At 38.5% G+C, this 23,399-nt stretch overlaps 1 long non-coding RNA gene across 3 annotated transcripts in view; it reads left to right on the top strand.

Moving 5' to 3' along the window:
* Positions 1-6: 6 nt before the first annotated feature.
* LOC112482560 overlaps positions 7-23,399 on the top strand; it is a 27,762-nt gene continuing 4,369 nt past the window's right edge. Inside the window, exons 1-3 of one of the 3 annotated variants that reach the window (XR_003047343.1) lie at positions 7-660; positions 5,270-5,436; positions 10,533-10,687. This is a non-coding gene — a long non-coding RNA (uncharacterized LOC112482560). Of the gene's footprint in view, positions 661-5,269; positions 5,561-10,532; positions 10,688-23,399 lie in introns of those variants that run through there. The other 2 variants (XR_003047344.1, XR_003047342.1) reach the window with 2 other exon arrangements.

Consider the following 23,399-nt stretch of genomic DNA (forward strand, 5'->3'; position numbering starts at 1 on the left):
AAGGCTGATGTTGTTTGGGAGGTGACAGGACTTGCTCGAGGTGTCTGCAGCACCATTGCAACTTCCTTCTGGCTCCATTTGACCTTCTCTGTGCTATGTATCTAGTAGCCATAAACTTTTGAAATAGTCTACTAGTACTATATCTCAATCTAAAAAAATAGCTGGAAAATTGAAAACTCGGAGTGCCCCGAATGGCTTTGTATTTGTCTTTGGGCAGTGGAGAAGCGTGGTGTGTTTTTTCCGTTGCTCTGTAATGCTCTTGGTATGAAGCGCATTAAATATGAGTCAGGATGATAAAGCTCCCTCAAAGGTCTCTCTGAATACTTGCTCTGGGACTTATTAATGATGATAAAGAAGCCCAAGTGAAATGCCAGGGCCCTGCTCCTTTTTCAGAGTCCATACCTCAGTGGAAATAATGCAATATATAACTTAGAAGGAATTTAAAATAATGATGAGTATTTGTAGGTGAGTCAAATTTAGGAAAACCCCATGCCTTCGAAGCTATTCCATGAAAAAAGAGTCCAGTGACTTTGCGTTTGGGAAACTCTCAAGGTTTTTTGTCCCTCGGGGGCATCACTGACGTCTGAAGGGTTCTGAGAGCTTCTGCAGTGGATGACTCCCCGGAGGCTTTCAGGCTAAACAAACAGAAAATGTCCACTGGTGAGTATTTCAGTTCCCTGCTCTAAGGGTGCATATTATCATCTTTGTCTTCTGTGTCCCCTACACAACCTTTAGTGAAAGCAGAAGTGCACTTACATACTTTGGAAAGGGTGAGTTAAAGTTTTGGGACGAATGTGAAGACTTGCTGCGATACGGCAAAAGGAAAGGCTGGCTTTAGGGCAGAGCTGACATACGGGTTTCATGGACCATGTAGAGTGAAAAGTGGGATAAACAGAGGTGCTGTGGGAGTTCAGAGGAGGGGCATGCAATGCAGGTGTGAGTAGGTCAGAGAAGGCTTCCTAAAATGATAGCTAAATTGAAACCTGAAGGATGAATGGGAGTTATCCAAGGGTTCTAGTCTCACTATTGTATGTAGCAAATTACCTCAAAGCTTAGAGTCTTAAACATTCCCCTTAGCTCATAAATGAGAGGGTCAGGAAGTTGGAAGGGTCTTGGTTGGGCAATTCTCATCTGGAGTCTCTCAGGTGTTTGCCTCCAGATGATGGCTGGGCTGCGGTCATCTGAGGGCTAGCGTTCGAGCTTTCTAGGATGGCTGAAACAAAGTACCACAAACTGGGGGATTTAAAATAACAGAAGGGTGTGGAAGTCCAACATCAAGGTATCAGCGGAGTATTCATACACACGGTCCAGAGAAAAGCCCTGGGACTGAAAATCTACCCCCGTAAGCAGAAGGCAGGGAAAGACTGAAGAAAGAGGCGGAGGCCACTCCAGCCTGCTACTTAACAGTGTACGTGTGAAGGGAAACTTACATGTGAGGCACGTCTTGGGCAAGATGAAGGGGATATCCTCCACGCCGCTTGGCACCTGCCAACAGGAAATCTACAGAACAGGGCAGGAGGGACAGGGGAACTGGGATGTGACCCATCCCAGGTAAGGGAAGAGCTTTACATGCTCATCTGGGTCAGGACAACAGCCTTTTCCAGGAGCCAGCACACCATGTGACGTGGGGGAGAGGTACTGGTTTATGTCAGAAGTATCAATTATGATCAGTCTCTGAGGGGGTTCATGGGGAGCACTTGCTCTTCTGGGTCTAGCTTGAGGGGCTGGCCGCCTCCCCTCCACGCAGAGCCATGCTGTCTCTGAAAACTCTAAGTGAAGATCATTGTTTGTCCCTTTCTAGCTTTTGGTAGTTTTGCCGGCAATCCTTGGCTAATAGACGGATCCCATCAATCTCTGTTTTCGTTGTCATGTGGCATTCTCCCTGCCTATCTCTTCACAAGGTCGTCTTTTCTGTGTGTCAATGTGTCCAAATTCCTGTCTTCTTACAAGAACACCAGTCACTAGATCAGGGACCATTCTAATCCACTGTGAATTGATCTTAACTTAGTTATCTTTGCAAAGACTCTGTTTCCAAATAAGGTCACATTCACAGGTTCCACAAGTTAGGAGCTGAATATGCCTTTTTGGGGATCACAGTTCAACCCATACTAGCTAGTCAGGGCTGAATGTCTATGATGGCTCACTCACATGGCTGGCATTTGAGGCTGGAGCTCAGCCTGGCTGTTGACCAGAGCGCCGAAGTGTGGAAGTCTGAGAGTAGCCAAACTTCTTACATGATGATTGATTACCCTACAGCTAGCAAACTTCCTGAGAACTAGGAGGTAGCTTCATGGCCTTTCCTAGCCTTGCCTCAGAAATTATATGGCACCATTTCTGCCATACTCTCTGTTGGTTGCAGCCATCACTAGCCTGCCCAGAACCAAAGAGAGGGATGTGGACCACACCTCTCAATAGAAGGAATGTCAACAAATTTGCGAGCGTGTTTGACAGTTGCCAAACTAAGCAAAAGTGAGTGATGATGGTGCTAGTGCTGGTAACAAACAGGGCCGAAGGCTTGCAAAAAGCCAGATCAAAGGCATTTTGCAATTTGTGTGCAATTATTTCCAGACCGTTTCCTCAAAGGCTAGTTAGCATGAAACTTAAAAGATAATACACGGAAATGAGATGGGCATGCAACTTTCTGTAAAGACATAATTAAACTCAGGAAAAATGACTTCTCCCCTCTCCTTTCTCTCTATTCTTTCTTTTCTCTTGTTTTTTGTTTGTTTTCTTCCTTCCTTCCTTCCTTCCTTCCTTCCTTCCTTTCTTTTCCTTTCTCCTTTCCTCTTTCTTCCCATTCCTCTATCTATCCCTCCTTTCCTTCCTTTTTTTCCTCTTCCTTCTTTCTTTTTTTTCTCTTTTACTTTGCAATCTCCAAGCACGCAGTGGAAGGATTAACGTTTATGTTTCATAGTACAGAATCAAGTTTAGATACTATATATGTGTCCAGGCATGACCCTTACTTATAGTATAAACAAACAGTATCTTAATTTATGAATTAATAAATCGATATTCTCTAATATATATTACAGCACCAAACAACTATGCATATTTTAGAGTTAAGCCAATCTAATCGTAGGCTAGTTATGTGGCTTCAGATTAAATAACAAAACTATATAGAAAAATAAAAGGATATATGTCAAATATTGAAGATAATAATCTGAGGATGGTGGCATTCTGGAGTGATTTTTTTATTCCTCTCTTTACACATTTCTGTAGTTTTAAAATAACTTCAATAGACACATGTCACTTTTAGAAGATATTAAACTATTAAGATGTTATGTTTCTAATTTTGCTTAAATTTTTGCTTAAAAATTAGAGAAAATATTTTATTTTTCTACAGCTTGAAAGTTAAAACTTTCTTAAATGCCTTTGTATAAAGGAGTAAAATATTCATTTTCAAATAGAACTTGGAAGGTGGTCTAGGGAGCTACTTTGTAATATCTTCAAGGAAAGCCTCTCAGAAGAAATAACATTTTTGCTGAGTCCTAAAGAAAAAGAAGCCAGTTAATAAAGATTTCTAAGCAGAGGAAACAGCACGTTCAAAGACCTGGGAATGCGGGTGTGCCCAGCTTGTGTGAGAAATACGTAGATGGTTCCTGTGGCTGAAGCATAGCATGAGGGGTGGGGGAGCACCTGAGATGAGGGTGGAAAAGGATGGAAAAAAGTGTCAAATGACCCAAATTTTGTAAGGCGGGTCTTGACAAACTTTTTCTGTGAAGGGTGAGAAAGTTGTTACTTTAGGATTTATGGTCCATACAATCTTGTGAAACTGTTCAACTCTGCTGTTATATTAGAAACAGCCACAGACAATTTGTAAATAAATGAGTGTGGTTATGTTTCAATAAACTTTATTTCTCGACCCTGTAATTTGAAATTCATGTAATTTTCATGTGTCATGAGACCTTCTTTTGAGTGTTTTCAGCCATTTAAAAATAGCGAACTCAATCTTGTGTGATGGGCAGTACAAACACAGGCAGTGGGCCAGCTTTCGCCTAGGGCTGTAGTCTGTTTATTCCTGCTCAAAGACCGTGATGAGAGGCACACATTTTTCCTAAAAGCAATAGGAATTTCTTGAAGGATTTCAAGGGGGTGTGGAGCTGTGTTTGTGACATCGTTTCATTCACACTTTTACAAAATTGCTTTGGAGACTGTAGAGAGCGAGCGTAGGGGACGGTGAGTGAAAATGGAGAGGCAGATTAGGAATCCGAAGGTGAGGCCCAGCAGACAATGGTGGGCAGGACGAGGGGGGCTGTTGGATCTATAAACATCTACCCCTGTGCATAAGGGAACTGGTGACGATTCAGACCCTATGGAGCACCAGGGCCTGTGCAGGGACCTTACATACATTTCCTCTTTATTTGAAGCCAAGTGCAATTCTTTGCCTTTTCTCAAACATTCCTATTTTCAGCTTTAAAGATTCCTGAAATCTTGCTATTCTAGTATTGTTTTTTCAATAACAACATTGTCACTAGACAGTTCCTTTTACTTGGGAGATTGATATACTTATAAATTGGAAGAATCAAATTGCTTATAATTTCTAATTAGTCAGATAATTTGCCTATGATACCTGAAAATAGAAAGCATGGACTGAAAGATAGGAACCAAAGAATGATATGTTTTGAGTAGTTGAAGTAAGGTAGACCAGGGCAAATTGTCCTTTCTGGAGGAAGCTAGAGAATGGGGGTGTAGGAGAAAGAAAATAAACTGTTATTTGCTTAATGGTGTCCCTTTCAAATTCATACATTGAAGCCCTAACCCTCAATACCTCAAAATGTAACTGTATTTGGAGATAGAATCTTTAAAGAGGTAATTAAGTTAAAACTAAGTCATTAGGATGTCTTTATAAGAAGACACCCTCATCCTATATGATTGATGTCTTTATAAGAAGAGATTAGAACATAGGACAGAGGAAAGACCATGTGAAGACACAGAAAGAAGGCGGTCATCTACAAGCCAAGGAGAGAGGCCTCGGAAGAAGCCAACCCTGCTGACACCTTAATCGTGGACTTCTAGCCTCCAGAACTGTGAAGCCAAAAAAAAAAAAAGTTCTGTAGTTTAAGCCATCCAGTGTGTGGATTTTACTATAGCGCCCTAACAAACTCAAACACTAACCAAAAGTGTAAGTGGAATGTATTGCCTATTTATGTAGAGATTCTTTGGGCTGGAGTTGGTTGCTATTATAATTATCCTGAGTATGACTAGGGCTAGGACATCGTAACAACTTTTATGACCTTAAAATGCATTTTCTTTATCTCTGTGCCTGTAGGAGGAAAGTAGAAGCTGAAGTGCCTCTCCAGTAAGTGCCGCGAGTGCTGGACTAAAGAAACCATCCTTAGCACATTCAAGCAAGCGATTCAGAGTCATCTGGCTTAATTGTCCCTTTGTCGGTCTCTGTAAAATCGTTGGAATGACATTGATGTTCTGCGTCAAAAGGTTATTATGACTTGGCTTCATTTCCTCCGTTAAAGATGATTTCAGAGTATATTGCATCGTTCTTCTATTCTGCACTTTTAAATCTATATGGCTTTTCTAAGTAAAATATAAAATATGCTTGCAATTTGAGTTCTGTTTGAAATTATAGCCATAGCAGCCTAACCTCCTCAAAATCCCTCTTTCTCTCTTATAGTTCTCCTTTTTCATCAGAATAATAATAATAATAATAATAATAATAATAATAATAATAAAAACAACTTAAATTTTTTAAAAAACATGTGACTGCATAGCTAAGTGATTCAATTCTCTACTTGTTCTGCAGCTACATGGAGCTAGAAGAAGGAATGCAGAATGGAGGGCAAGGAATGGAGCTAGAAGAAGGAATGCAGAATGGAGGGAAAGGAGAGTCAAGGAGACTGGGAGGGTTATTCTCTTTTGCTTTCATTCCCCAGCTCTGTCCTCTGCCCTTGCACGCCCTGCTCTGTGACCTGGGAGGTGACCTCAACGGACTGTGTCACTTGAGCTTTTGCTCTCTTCTTTCTGGTGGGCCTGGCCAGTGAGAAGCACAAGTAAGGAGGGAGGGAGGCATAGAGAGAGGTCTGGCTATTTATCTCCCCCTACCCCTGCATGCCTTGCCACAGTTCTGGAAGTTTCTTTACCTCTGGCTAGAGTTCCTGTTGGTTGGCTCCAGGAAGAGCAACCCTTCCCTTTGCCCCTTTAGGCTTAGGAATAGTAATGGCTCCTGTCTCTACTGTTGCTGGTCCCTGGGTGCTTCACCATTCCTTGTTTATTTCCTTTAACTCTATCTACTTCTTTGCAAATAGTCTTTTCGTTAAACAGTTCTCAGTTAAACCTTTGAGTGTACAAATGCTGGGACCTTAACTAATACAAACTCATGGTTCAGAGGACATTCGCTTTCTTGTATTAGATACCTAGAGCAGTATCTTGTATTCTGGCAAACTTTGGTATCCTTTCTCCTTGTGCATACTTTATGGAGAAGCAATATACTATAGGTAACCATAACTAATCTCTAAGTGAATTCTTGTACATTTTAGTCACTCATGCATATGCATTCTTGTCGTGTTTACCAGGCACACACATAAGCCAGGCTAGGAAGAAGTCAGGATAAAGACCCCTGTGTGAAGTAATAACAGATATATGTATAATCTCCAAGGATGCTCTGGTAAATGTTTAAAAACTAGCTTTCTTGGGGTGGGTGAAACCCTGATTTGTGGCATTTGCCATTTTCTGTGGTGTAAATATTTCCACAATGGCCAATTTCAAACCACCAGTGTGACATCATTGAACATAAAATGGAAGAGATGCTACTTAACCATCAGCTCTTGTGAGCTGGTACAAGCCAGCTCCAGCACGCCATAGTTTATATCCAGCTATAGAGAGATAGAGATGGACACTTTTATATTACAGTGGGACTTTAATAAGTTAAAACATTATAGTAGTTTGTTGGGAAAGTCATTGTGTGACAAAATGGGGATATGAATTAGTTAGCAGGTGAACGTAAATAGGAAGCACAGGTGTGTTTGTGTTCTCAGTGGAGGGTACAACTGCTATTCAATCATTCCAAGTTTCAAATGCAAATTGACGTCAGCCTCGTAATTCTAGGATCCTGGAATCCTAGAATTTGCCTCAGTCTCTAAATTATTGGATGTGCTGGTGTATTATTGCAAATAAAGCTTTAGATACAGCTTGAGGGTTTACTTTTCTCCTTTCTCAACTCAGTTTTATGGCCAGTTAGCAACAAGGGAGAGAGTGTAAAAAATGATCTAAAATTGATAGAACAACCAATGCAGTTTCATTTGATGTTCTCTGAATATATTCCTGAAGTGGGACCAAAATTGTATAACCAAATCTCAGAATCTAGAACCCAGGAGACAGCCCTTAAAGAGTGAACGAACAAAGTTTAAAGAGAACAATAAATAGAACAGTAAATAGGAGGTATTAAAGCTACAGTACTTATAACCCCTAAATACGGGCCATGATGAAAATACAAATAGGTTCTAAAGTGTTTAGAGAAATTCTGGGATGAAAAGAATACTATAAATTATTATGGATAACTAGTTAAATTTTAAGTTAATACCAAACTTCTTGAAATGAAATAAATACTAGCCACAATCCCCTACATGTTATATCGTTAAAGGAAATTCTCAAATTGGAGGACTGGATAGAACTTTGGAAATTTATTCCAATATTTTTTAAATTTATGTGCAAATTGAATTTCACAATTACATGAGATTTAAAATACATGAATAAGACTAGGTGGTATTCCGAATTGGGTGTGTGTGGGGGAGTGCTAGGAGCAGTCAGCTCTCTGTGCAGCAATATGGAAGTATATTGTCTGTAAAGAATTTAAAAACAATAATAAAACTGACTACATGTCACTCTGCTTTTAATCATCTCCATGTGCTAGCAGTTCTAAACAATGTCAGTGATGAAATGCTCCTTGAAAAAAGTCTGTTGGTTTAAATTCTTAACAATTTCTATGGTTACTATTAAATTTATACACACACACACACACACACACACACAGACTATATATACTATATATATTACATGATTGTATGTAGAAACTTTAATAAATGAAGATGTTAACAGTCTGTATTTATATCCTAATATTATTTATTTTATTTCATATTTGTACTAAAAGTAATTTTGTCATAAAGAGAAAGAGAGTGGAAGATGCTATGTTCCAGGTGTTAAGTACACTGGGTATATATGTTGGGTAAATATGCTCGGTTTATGAGAGACTTATATAAGTTACCTAAGAACCTCAATATGTTTCCTGCAAAACATAATACTTGGAGATGGAATTTTACTTAAAATCTCTTACGAGAAACCAATAAAGTGAGGATGTTGCTACTATCACATTTCAACTTTGCCTACTCGATCTGCTGTCTCATATATATATATATATATATTTGCTATTATTTCTCATTTATTCACTAGCAGTTCAATAGCATCAAACACCGTACTTGTTTTCTCATTTGTTTCATATTATACCAACTTCTCCCTACAGGTTGTCATGTATTTTTTTCAATTAAAAAAAATTTTTTTCAGTTGCAGTTGACATATAATATTAGTTTCAGGTGTATAACAGTGATTAGACATTTATATAACTTACAAAGTGATCACCTTGATAAATCTAGTACCCATCAGACACTATACATAGATATTAAAATGTTATTGATTACATTCCTTATGCTATATTTTACATCCCTTTAATTATTTTGTAACTATCAGTTTGTACTTCTTAATCCCTTCCCCTTTTTCAACCACCCCCAACTCCTCTCCCATCTGGCAACCATCAAAATGTTCCCTGTGAGTTTCTGGTTTGTTTGTTTGTTTATTTTGTTCCTTAGATTCCACATATAAGTGAAATCATATGGCATTTATTTGTCTTTCTCTGTCTGACTTAACTCCACTCAGCACAATTCCCTCTAGGTTCATCCATGTTGTTGCAGATGGCAAGATCTCATTCGTTTTTATGGCTGAGTAATATTCCCTCGTATCTAAGTATCACTTCTTTCTCTGTTCATCCTTTGATAGACACTCAGGTTACCTTCATACCTAGGCTATTGTAAACAGTGCTGTCATGAACATATGAATGTTTGTGTTTCTTCCAAGTAGTGTTTTGGGTTTCTTTGGATAAATACATAGAAGTAGGATTACTGGGTCCTTCTTTGTCTCTTGTTATAGCTTTTGTTTTAAAGTATATTTTGTCTGGTATAAGTATTGCTACTCAAGCTTTAAAAAAATTTTTGTTTCCATTGTTATGAAATATGTTTGTCCATCCCTTTAATTTCAGACTTTGTGTCTTTTGATCTGAACTAGGCTATTGTAAACAGTGCTGTCATGAACATATGAATGTTTGTGTTTCTTCCAAGTAGTGTTTTGGGTTTCTTTGGATAAATACATAGAAGTAGGATTACTGGGTCCTTCTTTGTCTCTTGTTATAGCTTTTGTTTTAAAGTATATTTTGTCTGGTATAAGTATTGCTACTCAAGCTTTAAAAAAATTTTTGTTTCCATTGTTATAAATATCTTTGTCCACCCCTTTAATTTCAGACTTTGTGTCTTTTGATCTGAAGCTAGTCTTTTGTGGATAGCATCTCTTGTAAGGGTCTTGCCTTCTTATCTATATTTCAGCCTCCCTATGTCTTTTGATTGGAGCATCTAATCCATTTACATTTAAGGTAATTGTTGATAGATTCATAGTTATTGCCATTTTATTATTCACATTTTCAAATCTTTCTTATTCTTAAAGAAATCTCTTTAACATTTCTTGTAATGTTAGTTTGGTGGTGATGAACTCTTTCAGCCTTTTCTTGTCTGGGAAGTTTTTTAATCTCTCCTTCAATTCTAAATGATAGCTTTGCTGGGTAGTGTAATCTTGGTTATAGGTCCTTGCTTTTCATCATTTTGAGTATTTTGTGCCTATTCCTTCTGATCTGCAAAGTTTCTATTGAGAAATCAGCTGACACTCTTATGGTACTCCCTTGTAGATAACTAACTGCTTTTCTCTTGAAACTTTGGCATTTTAATTATAATCTGTTTTGGTGTGGGCCTTTTGAGTTCATCTTGTTTGACACTCTGCACTTCTTGGGCTTGTATATATCTATTTCCTTCACTAGGTTAAGAAAGTTTTCCTTCATTATATCTTCAAATAGGTTTTCAATTTCTTGCTCTTTCTCTTCTCCTTCTGGTACCCCTGTGATGCAAATGTTGGTCACTTGATTTGCCCTGCTGGGGGCCACCTGGCATGAACCACCAAGCAATCTACAAATGGCAGTCACCTGCACTGGGCTTGGAGGTGCCTCAAGAGGCAAAACTGCGAACCGAGGCTGACTGCCTCTAGTGCTGAGCTTGGTGCTGCTCAGCAACAGGTACAGGGCATATGGAGGCCAGACGCTACTTGTTTGGGTTTTGTGAAACTTTGGGAGATTTTAGGAAAGTCCACAGAATGAGTCAAGATAGACAGTTTGTATGGAAAAGCCACTGGAAGCAGCTTGGGTGGGCCTGCACGTCAGGTGGGGCGGGGTCTCAGGGAATCACCAGGACAGAGCAAACTGTGTTAACCAGGTGGATGGAGACTCAGATATGGTGGCCACCTGTGTCTACACTCCAGGAGGGGGAAGGACTCAACAAAGAAACAATGAATTCTGCTAGCACTTCTGTCTGGGAGAAAGCCACCCCTCCAGGCCTCGCCCTGAAGCCAGACAATTCAGTTCCTCCTCATATGTCCCTGGCATCTTTTGAGCTGCTGCCCCAGTGCTGGAACTCAGAATGAGCAAGTCCATCAGCAAGTAAGTCTGGGAATGGGAGGAAACTCTGCAACTCCTGCAGCCCTCTATTTCCTTCAGCAACAATTTTTGCTGGTTTTTACAGTCAAAAGTTGTGGGGATTTCTCTTGCTGGCACTGGAACCCTTGGCTGGGGAGCATGGTATGGGGCTGGGACCCCTTGCTCCTCCAGGTGAAATATCCGCAGCTGAGATATCCCTCCTATTGTTAACAGACACATGTGGGTATGAGACCAGCCTGTTCTGTCTCTGCTCTTCCTCCTAATCTTGAGGTGGCTTCTTCTGTATGTTTTTAGTTAAAGGACTACTGTTTGGTTAGACTTTAGGTGATTCTCAATGATCATTGTTCTGCAGTTTAGTTGTAATTTTGATGTGGTCGTGAGAGGAAGCAAGCACAGTATTTACTTGCTCTGCCATCTTGAAATCATTTATATTTTTTAATGCAAATCACTTTTCCTATTGTAGGTTAGGGCAGGCAACTGTGCAACTCTAGTTACTGGAAAAATACTAGTTGTGCTGAAAAGCATTTTTCATAACAAAATATTGCTTATTCATAAAAGTTTACAAACAGGACTTAATTTAAAATTTTTTATTTGTTGTTTCTCTTGAGGATCATTTATTTCTATTGCAGTATGTTGAATTCTCAGTACTAGTTGAAGCGGGTTTCCTGGGTCCCTGACCAAATATCCTTTAATTAATATGGAATTTATATTCTTTTCTTCTAGAATTTAAATCTGTCTGAGGTTATTAATATCTCTCAAGTGATAGTGCTTAAGAAAAAAATAACTACTTGGTGTTTCAGATTTACTTTTTTAAACAGGGAATAGAAGACAGGAACGTTTCTCACAGTTTTCAGGGAGCATAATACCCTTTTACCTACTTTCTTTTCCAAGAAATCTCCAAAGCAATCTCTGAATGTAAATTTAGAAGTTCAGGAATAAACTAAGTAAATTTTTAAAAAGAATTATAACATAGATCAGGGCATGAAAGAAATATCCAAAATTACATGATTTGACCACAGGTATGTTTATCTTGCTGATGTGATCAAATATGCACTTCTGGGTTTAAGTTAGCTCCTTCTTTATATCCTTCATGGGTACTAATGATAATGGACTGAAAATTGCTCAGGTATTAATACAACCTGATATACTGGTTCAAGTAAAACTGATAATGAAAGTGACTGTTAAAAGAAGCAGTCACTCTGTAGGTTGGTGTCTTTGAGGATAGCAAACTTAAGAAATCAACATGGTTATTCTTTTCTTCTTCTCGTGAGCATACCCCAGTTGGGCTGGGAGATTTGGGGAATTCGTTAGGTCTGTACTTGAAAACAAAGACAACAAGTTCTTAATCTTCTAAACTTAAACACTACAGGTCCAAGTGCAAGTCAGAAATATATTCGAAGTAGACTTTTGTGTCAATTTCCAGAGTTGTTTCTTTTCCCCTGCCTCCTCCAGACAAGAGAAATACCACCTAAGCTGGGGTGAGAGTGGGAAGGGAGTTTGGAAATGCACAGATGGGATGGAATTGACAGATCATGAAATATTCTTTTCTATTTGGGCTTCTGGAGATTGAGTGTATCTGCGCCGTACGTCCTGGTTAAATCCTGGGCACTTGGAATTTCCCCCATGCCCTCACAGAGTGGCTGCCATCCACAGAGCTGGTAGCAGGGAGATCTGAATGGGAGAAGCTGCCAAGGTCTCTGGCGACCCAGCGTTGGTGAGAGGACATCTGGAAGTTGCTGGTGTTCTTGGTAGCTCCACGGTTGTTACTGAAAGCACAGCTCAAACCTGTGTTCTTGATCTTTGTGTTACAAAGTTTACATAATAAATTATTGATAGAATTGTGAACAAACTTCTCTCTTTTGCTTCATTCTCCAAGGCTCATACTGTACATGTAAACCTTTAATGCTTCTCTGAGAGAATTAACTAACAAATGATGGAGAAACAGAAAAATGGAATATGTTTATTTTTGATGTGTAATAAACCACCGTTGAGCATGAAGTGTCAGGAGTTTTCTTTCTATCATAGAAATATTATTGTTCTCTAAAGATGTCATGGAAATTTTATGGTGTTTCTGGCTGTTATCATAAAATATCACTAATGTGCAAGAAACGACAAACTTAAAATTCTCCTTTTCAAATGCTGTAAGGGTAAAACCTAAAATATTCTATATAATTTATAGCTTTAATAATTCTGAATAGGAATTTCGTGTGTGTGTGTGATTTTTTTCTCCTTGGTTTTCCACACATATAGAGAATCCGTATCAGGACTATCCAATAGAACCTTCTACATCGATGGAAATGTTCCATATCTATGCTGTCTCATGCAGTACCCACTAGCCACATGTCATGATTAAACGCTTAAAATGTGGCTTGTAGGACTGAAAAACTACTAAATTGTAAATTAATTTAAATTTAATTTATTTATTAAATCAATTTTGACTTAAACAGTCACATGTGGCTCATGTCTACCATGATTGAATAGTGCAGATATAAACTCTTAATTTATTTTTTCTTCCAAATTCTACATAGGAAATAATTCATGAACTATATGTAACAGAAACAAAGCCTGCATAGCTTTTATGTAACATGTATTATCTCTGTTGTTTCGTCAACATTGTCTTTCTCTTGGCTTTACTATCATTTTATATACACAATGCTTTGACTTCCTAATAATGTGTGCATTGAGGAAGGCTATTATGAATTATATTTTTTTTGTATTACTTGAGCATCTATGACAGAACCGTGCAGCCAGTAGTAAGCATCAATAAATATTGATTGAATTAGAATCTCACTATCAAGTAATGACACTTATTTTATAAATATATAAATGTACACAGATACATATACTATACATATATATGTAATTAATCCTCATTATTCACAGATTCTGTATTTTTGAATTCACCAACTCCCTAAAATTTGTTTGTAACACCCAAATCAACACTCACCATGCTTTCACTGTCATTTATGGACATGCACAGAGTGGTGACAAAATTATATTGTCCATCGTGCACATTTCCAGCTAAGGGTGATCAAGGTGACACTTTGCTTTCTTGTTTTAGCTATCAGAGTGTTAGCAAGTATCCTTTGCATGGCCTGTTTATTGATACACTTTTCTCATTTTTGTGCTTTTTGTTGGTGAGTTCACTATTTAAAACAGGCCCCCAAGCTTAGTGCGAGTGCTGTCTAGTGTTTTAAAGTGCAAGAAAGCCGATGTGCCTTAAGGAGAAAAATGCATGTGTTACATAAGCTTTATTCAGTCATGAGTTATAGTGCTGCTAGTGGTGAGTTCAACGTTAATAAGTCAACAATCTACATTAAATAAGGAATCTTTAAACAGATATAGGCATAAAAGAAAGTTACATATTGATCAGTTAAAGAAAATGTGACTAGAGGCTTGCAAGAACCTAACCCTGTGTACCCTGTGTTTCTCCTTAGGAGCAGTGCTTCAGTATTTGGTATATATATAGTAATAAACTTGTTCCACACATCCCAAAGTTTTTTTTTTGAGTATATGTGTCTCTGTGTGTGTGACACAGATACACACACACACACACACGCACACACATTGTCATTTCTATCTGCCCCAGAACACCTCATTTTTGAAAGGAATAAAGGCAAGAGCTGTGACTAGCTTTGGTAGTTATGAATCTTGAACTCCTAAATTAAGATTCTGAGGATCAAATAAATGGAATCTACAAAATAGTTATTTCCCCAGCACAGTGTTCAGTAACCTGTGTTAAAAAGAAATTTAAATGGAAGGGTTTGCTCCTTCTTATGGAGGTGTGATGAATTTTAACAAAAATTAATTCCCAGTCTCAGGTAAACCAAACTTGAAAACTGTTTTTCATATGTATAAATATAAAATTTAATAGTCCTGAAGATTTTCTAGAAAACCAACTCATTCTCTTAATTGCAAGAGTTAAAAACAAGAAACTTCACCCCTATAGATTGCATTTATCGACACATACCAGGCATGAAGGGTCACATTTGCTTGAGCAACTTTAAAGTGAGCCAATTTTAGTGCCCTTGTCTCAGATTTGAGAAGCAGTCACTATAAGTAACCTTAGAATTCACGTGACTGGAAATTGATAATCAGCTGGGGGAGTAAGCAGCTGTAATTTCATTTGTACCTACTAACCATATTTTATTTATTGAAGGAATTCTTTTTCTTTGTAAAATGCATATATCTTTTTCTCCTTGTAATTTGTTTTTATTTTAGGAGGGCATCTGGTACTTTGTTTAAATCTGGAAATAATTTCAAAAGTTAGTTGTCAAAATTTGTCAGCAGCTCTTATTCTCCCTTCTGTTTTTCTGTCTTCCTCAACATTTTTGAAACTAGGTAAGCACTGAACCAGAATCTTCAGGTTGTTCAGCTAAATTTTCCTGTGCAGAAGTGAATTTATCAAGAAGTGCCTGTCACTTAAATAGACTATTTCCAAAGTTGTGAAAGGTCTCCAATGTGTTCACCTGAATTTATGTATTTATGAAAATTTTTGTCATTTCATATTTTTTTTTCCTTAAGAAGCACCCCCACCCCAGACACAGAAAATGGTCTAAGCTTCAAGTCTCACAAAATCTGAGTGCATCTCGGCCCCTGTGGCTATGTGGGCGACCTCCAGACTTCTGAGTGACTTTCCCTCCTGTAAAACAGGTGGCCTGGCCTAGGAAGCTGAGGCGGTCATATGTTCTGTTTCTGTTGCTCCTTTCTCAGGAGCTGGGTTAGAGTGACAGGCCTATCATGCTCAGATAGGGCCCTGTAATATTTATTAAAGTTTTTTTGGTTTCCTCTATGTAGTACTCAGGGGGTTCTCCGGAGAAATTCATATATACATATATATGAAATTCATATATAAATTCATGCTATTATGGAGGCTGGCAAGTCTAAAATCTGCAGAGGTAACATCTCTGTTAAAAGACCATCAGGCTGGAGAATTCTGTCTTACTTAGAGGAGGGTCAGTCAGACTTTTGTTCTATTCAGACCCTCAACTGATTGGATGAGACCCACCACATTATGGATCTTGTCATTTAGGGCCAGATAATTCTTTGATAAAGAGAACTCTACTGTGCATTGTAAACTATTTAGCAGCTTCCCTGCCTCTGGTGGCTGGATGTCAGCAGCACTCTCCCAACTATAACACATGGAAATGTCTCCAGACATTGCCACATTATGGAGGTCAATTGGCTATACTCATTATACTGATTTAAATATCAATCTCATCCTAATATCCTCAGAGAAACACGCAGAATAATGTCTGGCTAAATATCTTGACAACCTGTGGCTTCATCAAGTTGATACATAAAATTAATCATTGCACTCTGTTAACTGAGCAAGCTGTTATTTCTGTGACTGGCCTATTAATACCTGGGTTCATAATAATCCATTTTTGTTTTAAAAACTGTATATGCAATTCTATGTTAGCAAGTGTTACTTAAAAAGTTATTGTATGTCCTTTGAACATAAAGTAGAGATTCGAAGGGAAAAATAGAGTCTTATCTTGGAGGAATTTGTCCTTTAGGAGTAACCCTGTGACAGACCTACTCATCGGAGCAAGTCAGGGAGAATTCAAAGGCGAGACAATGATTTAGTTCAGCTCAATGCCGAGATTCCAAGAGGTCTAAAAGGGAGGCCGAGCTCTTTCCAGGGAGAAATACTCAAGAAAGACTTCAGGTGATATTTGAAGCTAAATTTAAAAAACAAACAGCAGTTGACTTGATAGGGACTGGCAAGTGAGAATTTCCATTAGGCATGAACATCAGTAGATATGTTCAAAGCACATGACGGTGGCCTGATTGAAGATGGGGGGTCATGGTGTGGCTGAAGAAGCTACTAAAAAACAGTCAGTGTGCCATGGATGGGCAAAATAGGATTTCAGTGTAGTTCCTGTGAGGTGCTGAATTGAGGGGCGGCTTCTTACAGCAGAGAACTGATATTTAATGAGGACTTCTACATGGAATAACAGCTTTGTACAATAAACAGAATTTTCCATTGCAGTATGATTTGCTCCTTTAAAAACTCAAGAGCATTGGTCTTCCTTATAGTTAGTCTACATCTATCCTTGAAACCTATACATTTTTTTTCCTGAGGCTAATTGAGAATTTGCTACTTATAAAAGTAGTCATTTTAACCTTGAAATGCTTATGAACTTTATTGACATTATTATGCCTCATGTTGTACGTTATAACTACAGAATTAAAAGTTTAATCTTCTTCCCTGTGTCAGGGGTTTCAACTCTGTCTTAAGAATAGTTCCAGGGGAGAGAAAGACAAGAGTTTTGTTTCACAAGTTAGGTTTCTATCTAAAATGTCAGAAGAAAGAGATACCGTAATTTTTTAAAAAGAAAACCACTGCCCTAGGTTAAAATTAATAGATAGAAAATCAAAACTAGATTAATAAAGCTCAGAAAAATGTGTGCATGTGTGCTGAAGTGGGGAGAGGTGGTATAAAGAGAATATTTGATTTGCTGAAATATTCGGATAATGAATCTTATCTATTATATCTATAAATATAATAGATATAATAAAGTGTATAATATATACATAAAATGAAACATAGTGGTACATTTTATAAGTGACATAGATACTAAAGAAGTTGCAAACCAATTTTGTGGAGTTAGAAACCGAAGAAATTGTTTTAATTTTTCTCATTCTTTCAATAGTATGTCCCAGAACACCAAAAGCAAAAATCAGACCAGCTTTATTATTTAGTCCAGAATTTGGTTTTAATAATTATTAAGTTGATCATTATTGAGTCTAGAAAACACTGTATCTTAAAAAGAATAATTTAATTCTTTTAGAGAACTCAATTGCTACGTCAGGAGCTGCAAAATAAGACTGTGATGTATTAACAGAGGTTCTAGGCTGGAAGATCTTAGCTTTCTATACAAATGTCCTTTTGTTTTTATAATTTAGAATGTTATTTTGATTACTAGAAATCCAGTTCAGATTCTTTGCAGATTTAGTTTACCTCTCATCTCACAAAAAAAAACCCTTTTTCCTCTAAATCAGTGCTTATCAACCAGGGGTGATTTTTGCAACTCCAGGAGACATCAGCAATGTCTGGAGACATTTCCATGTGTTACAGTTGGGGGAGTGCTGCTGACATCCAGCCACCAGAGGCAGGGAAGCTGCTAAATAGTTTACAATGCACAGTAGAGTTCTCTTTATCAAAGAATTATCTGGCCTTAAATGACAAGATCCAAGGTTGAGAAACCGTGGTCTAAATAGATCTATCAAGTCTTATTTTGTATTAGGAATCTGGTTGGTTGTCCATTTTTTCAATGCATTCTTTGCTTCAGAAAATGAAAGGCAGCATTTGTGATTTCAGCAGAAAAACATGTATGCAAGTTTTTAATTATAAATACTGCCCTTCTTGCAAATACTTTAAAAATAATGAAATCGAATCACTCCAGTACCTGCAAGGAACATAAACAGAGCTCTTTTTTTTTCCCCCAAGAGGGAAAATTCTGATCAAGGGATTTCTACATAGTGAGAATAGCAGTGGCAAATACTACATTAGAAAGAAATTGGGGGCTTCATGTTTTTCCTCTACTGACCTTTACCTTCGGATTGTTGACAATTCTCATCTGATACTAAGTAAAAAAATGTTCCCCCTGATTCTTTGAAAAGAAGAGACCAGTTTACATAAAATTCCACCACCTGCTCAGTGTAAATTACAGTGTAAACACCCACCCACAAACCACGTCCTTCTAGGATTCAAGGAGAACTTGCATTTTGTTCTCTCTGCAGCAGGGCCGGCGGCCTCTGCCAAGATACAAAATTGGGTGTCAGTCAGTGAGTGTTCAATAAATACTACTGAGTGACCGACATCAGACCTGGGTGACCGACATCAGACGGTTCCTACATGTTCGCTGGCTCGAATTCTTTTTAGTTTGGCAATGATCAACATTTCTTCCAGTCCACCTGGGCTGCTCCAATGGAGATAAGCTTACAAACATGAGAAAAGGGAGTGAGAGTATAATTTTTGAGCATTTGCAGCAAGGGAATGTTTAGAAAATTAAAAATTGTGCTTCTTACAATTGATGAGAAGGGATGTTCAAACAGCCCACTGAGAACTATTTAACTTGAAGTTTGCTTGACCTTGTTGTGACATGTGTACCCTCTTATCTGCCCCATGATGAGAATTTTTCATCAGTTCCTGCAAAATATTTTGACTACAATGAAAGCTGATCTATCTTGTTTTGCTCAAATGGATCGGGAAACAAAATCATGTGAAAATCTTGGGGATAGAAAAGAAACCTAAAGGGATTAGGATTTGCTTTTAATTCATGAGTCCTATTAATATAGGTCATTGTTTTATAAACTGGAAATGCAAGTTGCGTTTAATTTCAAAAGGTAGTTTAAATATGTGTGTGATACACAGATCTGTTCCAAAGTTTTTACAGTGTGCTTTGGAATCTCAGTGAAGTTATAAAACAGGGCAACTCCCAGTCTTAGGGGCAGGTACAGTTCGTACAGTAGATACCTTATCTCTTTCAGACTGGGCCAGAGTGTAAGGTGACCTCATCACTATTGATAGCCTTGGTACCATAAAGGAATGAATATCCAGAGGTTGTCATTGGACCTTTTGATAAAAAGCGCTGATCTAGAAGAAAGAAATCCCTGTCAACCTAAGGAATCATGTAATCAGAGAAAGCACACAGGCAATGGGACTCTTGGCTGTTGGCTTGAACGGCAGAGTCCGCTCAGGTAACAAAGCAGCCTTTTCCAGGTCATCCAACAGGGAAGGGCAGTGAGTGACCTGTACCAATGGAGATCAGCACGAGGTCCATTATATAATCAGCTCTCTGTTACTCAAGGATGAATTCCACAGTTTATGTACGTACCATGTTTCTTCCTGCTGCTTGACTGTTAGCCAGACTGGAGCTTAATGCCTTCAGAAAGACGTTGATTTTCCTAAAGAAGTGTTAGAATTCTACCCTGGTGACAGTTAAAAAGCAAGAGTAATAAGCATACCTGTGTTTGTTATTCTCGTTGTCACATCAACACAACACTGTGTATTTTAAACATATCTTCACTTGACTGAAGACCAGTGGCATTCTGGAATTTTTATTCAGTTCTCAAACTCCTAACTGATGAGCAGGAGCTCAACAGGCCAGAAGTTACCACTTACTTATCCTTCCTTGGACCAGTCTGACTATGCAAAAGTGTTTAGCCCTGAGACGCTTCATGTTGGTGCTACCTTCTCACATTAGTCAGTTAGCTAGAGAACCTTTGGTGGATTCTGAGAGCTGGAGGTGTCTTGGGGAGGGTCATCATTGTTTTATGTTTGAAGAATTCCAGGACAAAGAAACAGAAGTAATTAGGCTAAGGAAACAAGGATATTGAATGAGTCAGGATTCTGCAGTTTAAAATATGTAAAGAGAATAGATTTCATCTTAAATATTCTTACTACACACAACACACACACACACACTAACAAACACACGACACAGGAAAGTTTTAGAGGTGATGGGCATCTTTAGCACCTTGATTGTAATGATGGTATCACAGGTGTATGCATATGTCCAAACTCATCAAGATGTACACATCAAATAGGTGCATTTTTTGAATAATTGTACCTCGATAAAGCTTTTTTTCTCATTTCTCTAAACAATGCTTTCTTCTTAAAAATCTTTTTTCCAGCTTTATTGAGATGTAATTGACATATAACATTGTGTTCATTTAAGGTGTACAACAATAAAGCTTTAAAAAAAGAAGATAAAAAGACGAGCATAGACTGAGAGAATATACTTGTAATAAATATATCTGTCTAAAGACTTGTATCCAAAATATATAAATAAGTCCTACAGTTCAACAATAAAAAATAAATAGCCCATTAAAATAGGTAAAAACAAAGACATTTCAAAAATAATGAGAAAGATAACAACTTGAAAAAAAGATTGCTTGAGGTGTTTGGGTCCAAGTTCACAGCTCTTTTTACTACACGGTTCTAAAGAAAATTATCTAGTCCCATGGTTAGGCAATGGAAATAATTGTAATACAACAATAATTAACAATAAGTTATACCCACGTGTCCAAAAGACTCAGCTACGAAACATAAATTTAGTTTAGCATGGCTTTCATGAACATAATATATCTTTAATGGGCTTTCCTAACACTAGGCCCCTAATTAATTGTGATGACTAAATTGGCGAGCTGCTCTCCATGGCTCCCGGTGGCTCACTGGACACTCAGAGAGTTCAGAGATTGATGCTGTCTTTTTCTGTGAACTCACGGGCATGTAAATGCACTTCTAGCTACATGTAAGGCCATTCTTCCCCTCCATTCTGTGTTTCTCCACCAGCAATTCATGCCAGTAGGTCTCAAGGATTTGAGAAGCTATTAAAATGTGCCTTTATTTTCTTAAACTGGGAATGAGTGAGATGTCTTTTAGTCTGGATTATTTTTTTCTAAGACCAATGTTGGAATTTTCTTCCTCATAAGCAATTAAATAGCACTCCTCAGGCAAAAAGACCCTTTGGCCTTAGCATATTTTAAAGCAAGCACCACTCACTGCTGGTGGGATTTAAGCCCATGGGGGTTCTTAGCCTGGGGCTTCCATGAGCTTGTGGAAGAATTCCTCATTTTATGAAGCTTCTGTCATGAGTCTCCTCCTATAGGTCAGGTCTGGAGGAGCAATCTCCTGTCAGGGGAGATAATTAGCTGGTAATGAGACTTAGTCACCAGGGACACTCTGCTCATCTTTGTAGACAACTAAAGAAGGAGGAGGATGGAAAAATAGGCCCGCTGCTCTGCACCTCTGTTGAGTTATGTAGGATGGAAAAGGAGCTTCAAAGCTTAAAATGTTTCAAAACCCCAGATCAAGCCGAGCCTCCTCCTGGCAGCCCACTGAGAGGCTGTTAACTGCAAGCAAATGCAGCTAACGCTTTATTATTTTTGGAGGGGGAGGGCATTGGGATCCTGTTAGTTTGCTTCTTGAAGTGTAAAGGCTTCTTTCATAGTGTATCATCTTCACAAAAGACCACAGATGTTAAGATTCCATTTATGTATATAAAATGTCCCAAATAAGCAAATTCATAGAGACAGAAAGTGGATTAAGTGGGTTTGAGAGGATGGGGGTGGGTGAGTGGGGTGTGACTGCTATAGGGTTAGATTTCTTTTGGAGGTGATAAAAAACATCCTCCTCGATTAGATAAAGGTGATGGTTGTGCAACATAGCAGATACACTACAGATGCTGAATTGTGTTCTTTAAAATGGTAAATTTGATGTTACGTGAATTGCATATAAACAATTAATATATAGTTGTGTCATCTTAAGATGGGGACTGGCAAAAAGTGGCATTGGGGGTGACGGATCCTGAAATGCTGTGGATGATAATAATGACAGCTATGCACATTGTCTTCCAGCCATTGTGTTAAGGACCTGATGTGTGTTCACCCATTTAATCCTCAGAACAGCTCTCTGAGGTGGGTGCTGTCATTACTCCCATTGCACAGATGAGGGAACTAAGGCAGACAGGGGTCAGGTAAGGTCACACAGCTGGGGCATGGTGGAGGGAGGCTCCCTCCAGGCAGTCTGGCTGCAGAGTGTACATCTAGACCCTGGTGCTGTGCTACTGTTTGGATTCTAGCAAGGGCACTGCAGGCAGGATACGATAAAAGGCAATCTGGAGAGGCCATGTAAGTGCAGGAGCTCAGGGTGCCCCAGTTGAATGCTGGCACAGACTCAGTCTGCAGCAAAGGTTATCTGCACAAACAGATTAGCCCTCCTGGCTGTCGTGCCAACCCTGCGACTGACGTCAGCCCCTTTGGCCCCTATTTGTTCAGAGCGGGAGCACACAGGCGTTCTTAGCTACAGATTGGTCTCTGCAGACACACCTCTGCCTCTCCCAGTCCCTCACCAAAAGGCGGGATGCAGAAATCTTGGCATTAGTTCCTGATGCAATACTGGCAGCTCTCTCAGGGCATGTGACCTTGAGAGTTAATGTGTGCACATAACATCATTCAGTGTAGGTTTTTGGTAAGAAATAAGCTTTAAAGCAATTTTGCATAGTTTTACACTTTTAAAATCAAACGTAATGATCTCTGAATGAAGGAAAAATGAGTCACCTTGGTTATCTTAAAATGATTCTTATTTTAAGTCAATAATACATAGAAATAATGATCTAACCACTTTCCATTTTGTTAAATATTAAAATATAACTTCCAGCATTCCAGTTTATCTTTAGAATCTCTCTCTTTTTATAATAAGCAAAACATAGATACATATTTGGCATCTAGAACTCTTAGAAACATGAATTGAGAGGTGATATAGAGTAGTGAGTAAGACTCCCCTCTTCTGGGTCAGAAGCCCTGCCTGACACTTAGCAGCCATGTCCCTTTGGCTGGGTTTCCTTAGCTTCTTGTGCTTCTGTTTCCTGAGTGTAAAATAGGTCATTCGTGACTCTTGCACCACAGAAGTGGTCTGGGGTCTAAATGACCTAATAGGGGCAAAGCCTTTAGAGAAGATCTAGCACAAGGCACACAGTATGCCTGTTATTTGTGTTAAATCTGGATATTTCAATCTGATACATAAATGATGAAAACAGTCATATATTTGTACCAACCCTCACATGCTCATGTCTATGTTTCCTTCATTATCTCATTTGATTCTAATATGGGTCCCATTTGACACATGAGGCAA

This window comes from Pteropus alecto, unplaced genomic scaffold, assembly GCF_000325575.1.
Source record: "Pteropus alecto unplaced genomic scaffold, ASM32557v1 scaffold185, whole genome shotgun sequence".
Lineage (NCBI taxonomy): Eukaryota > Metazoa > Chordata > Mammalia > Chiroptera > Pteropodidae > Pteropus > Pteropus alecto.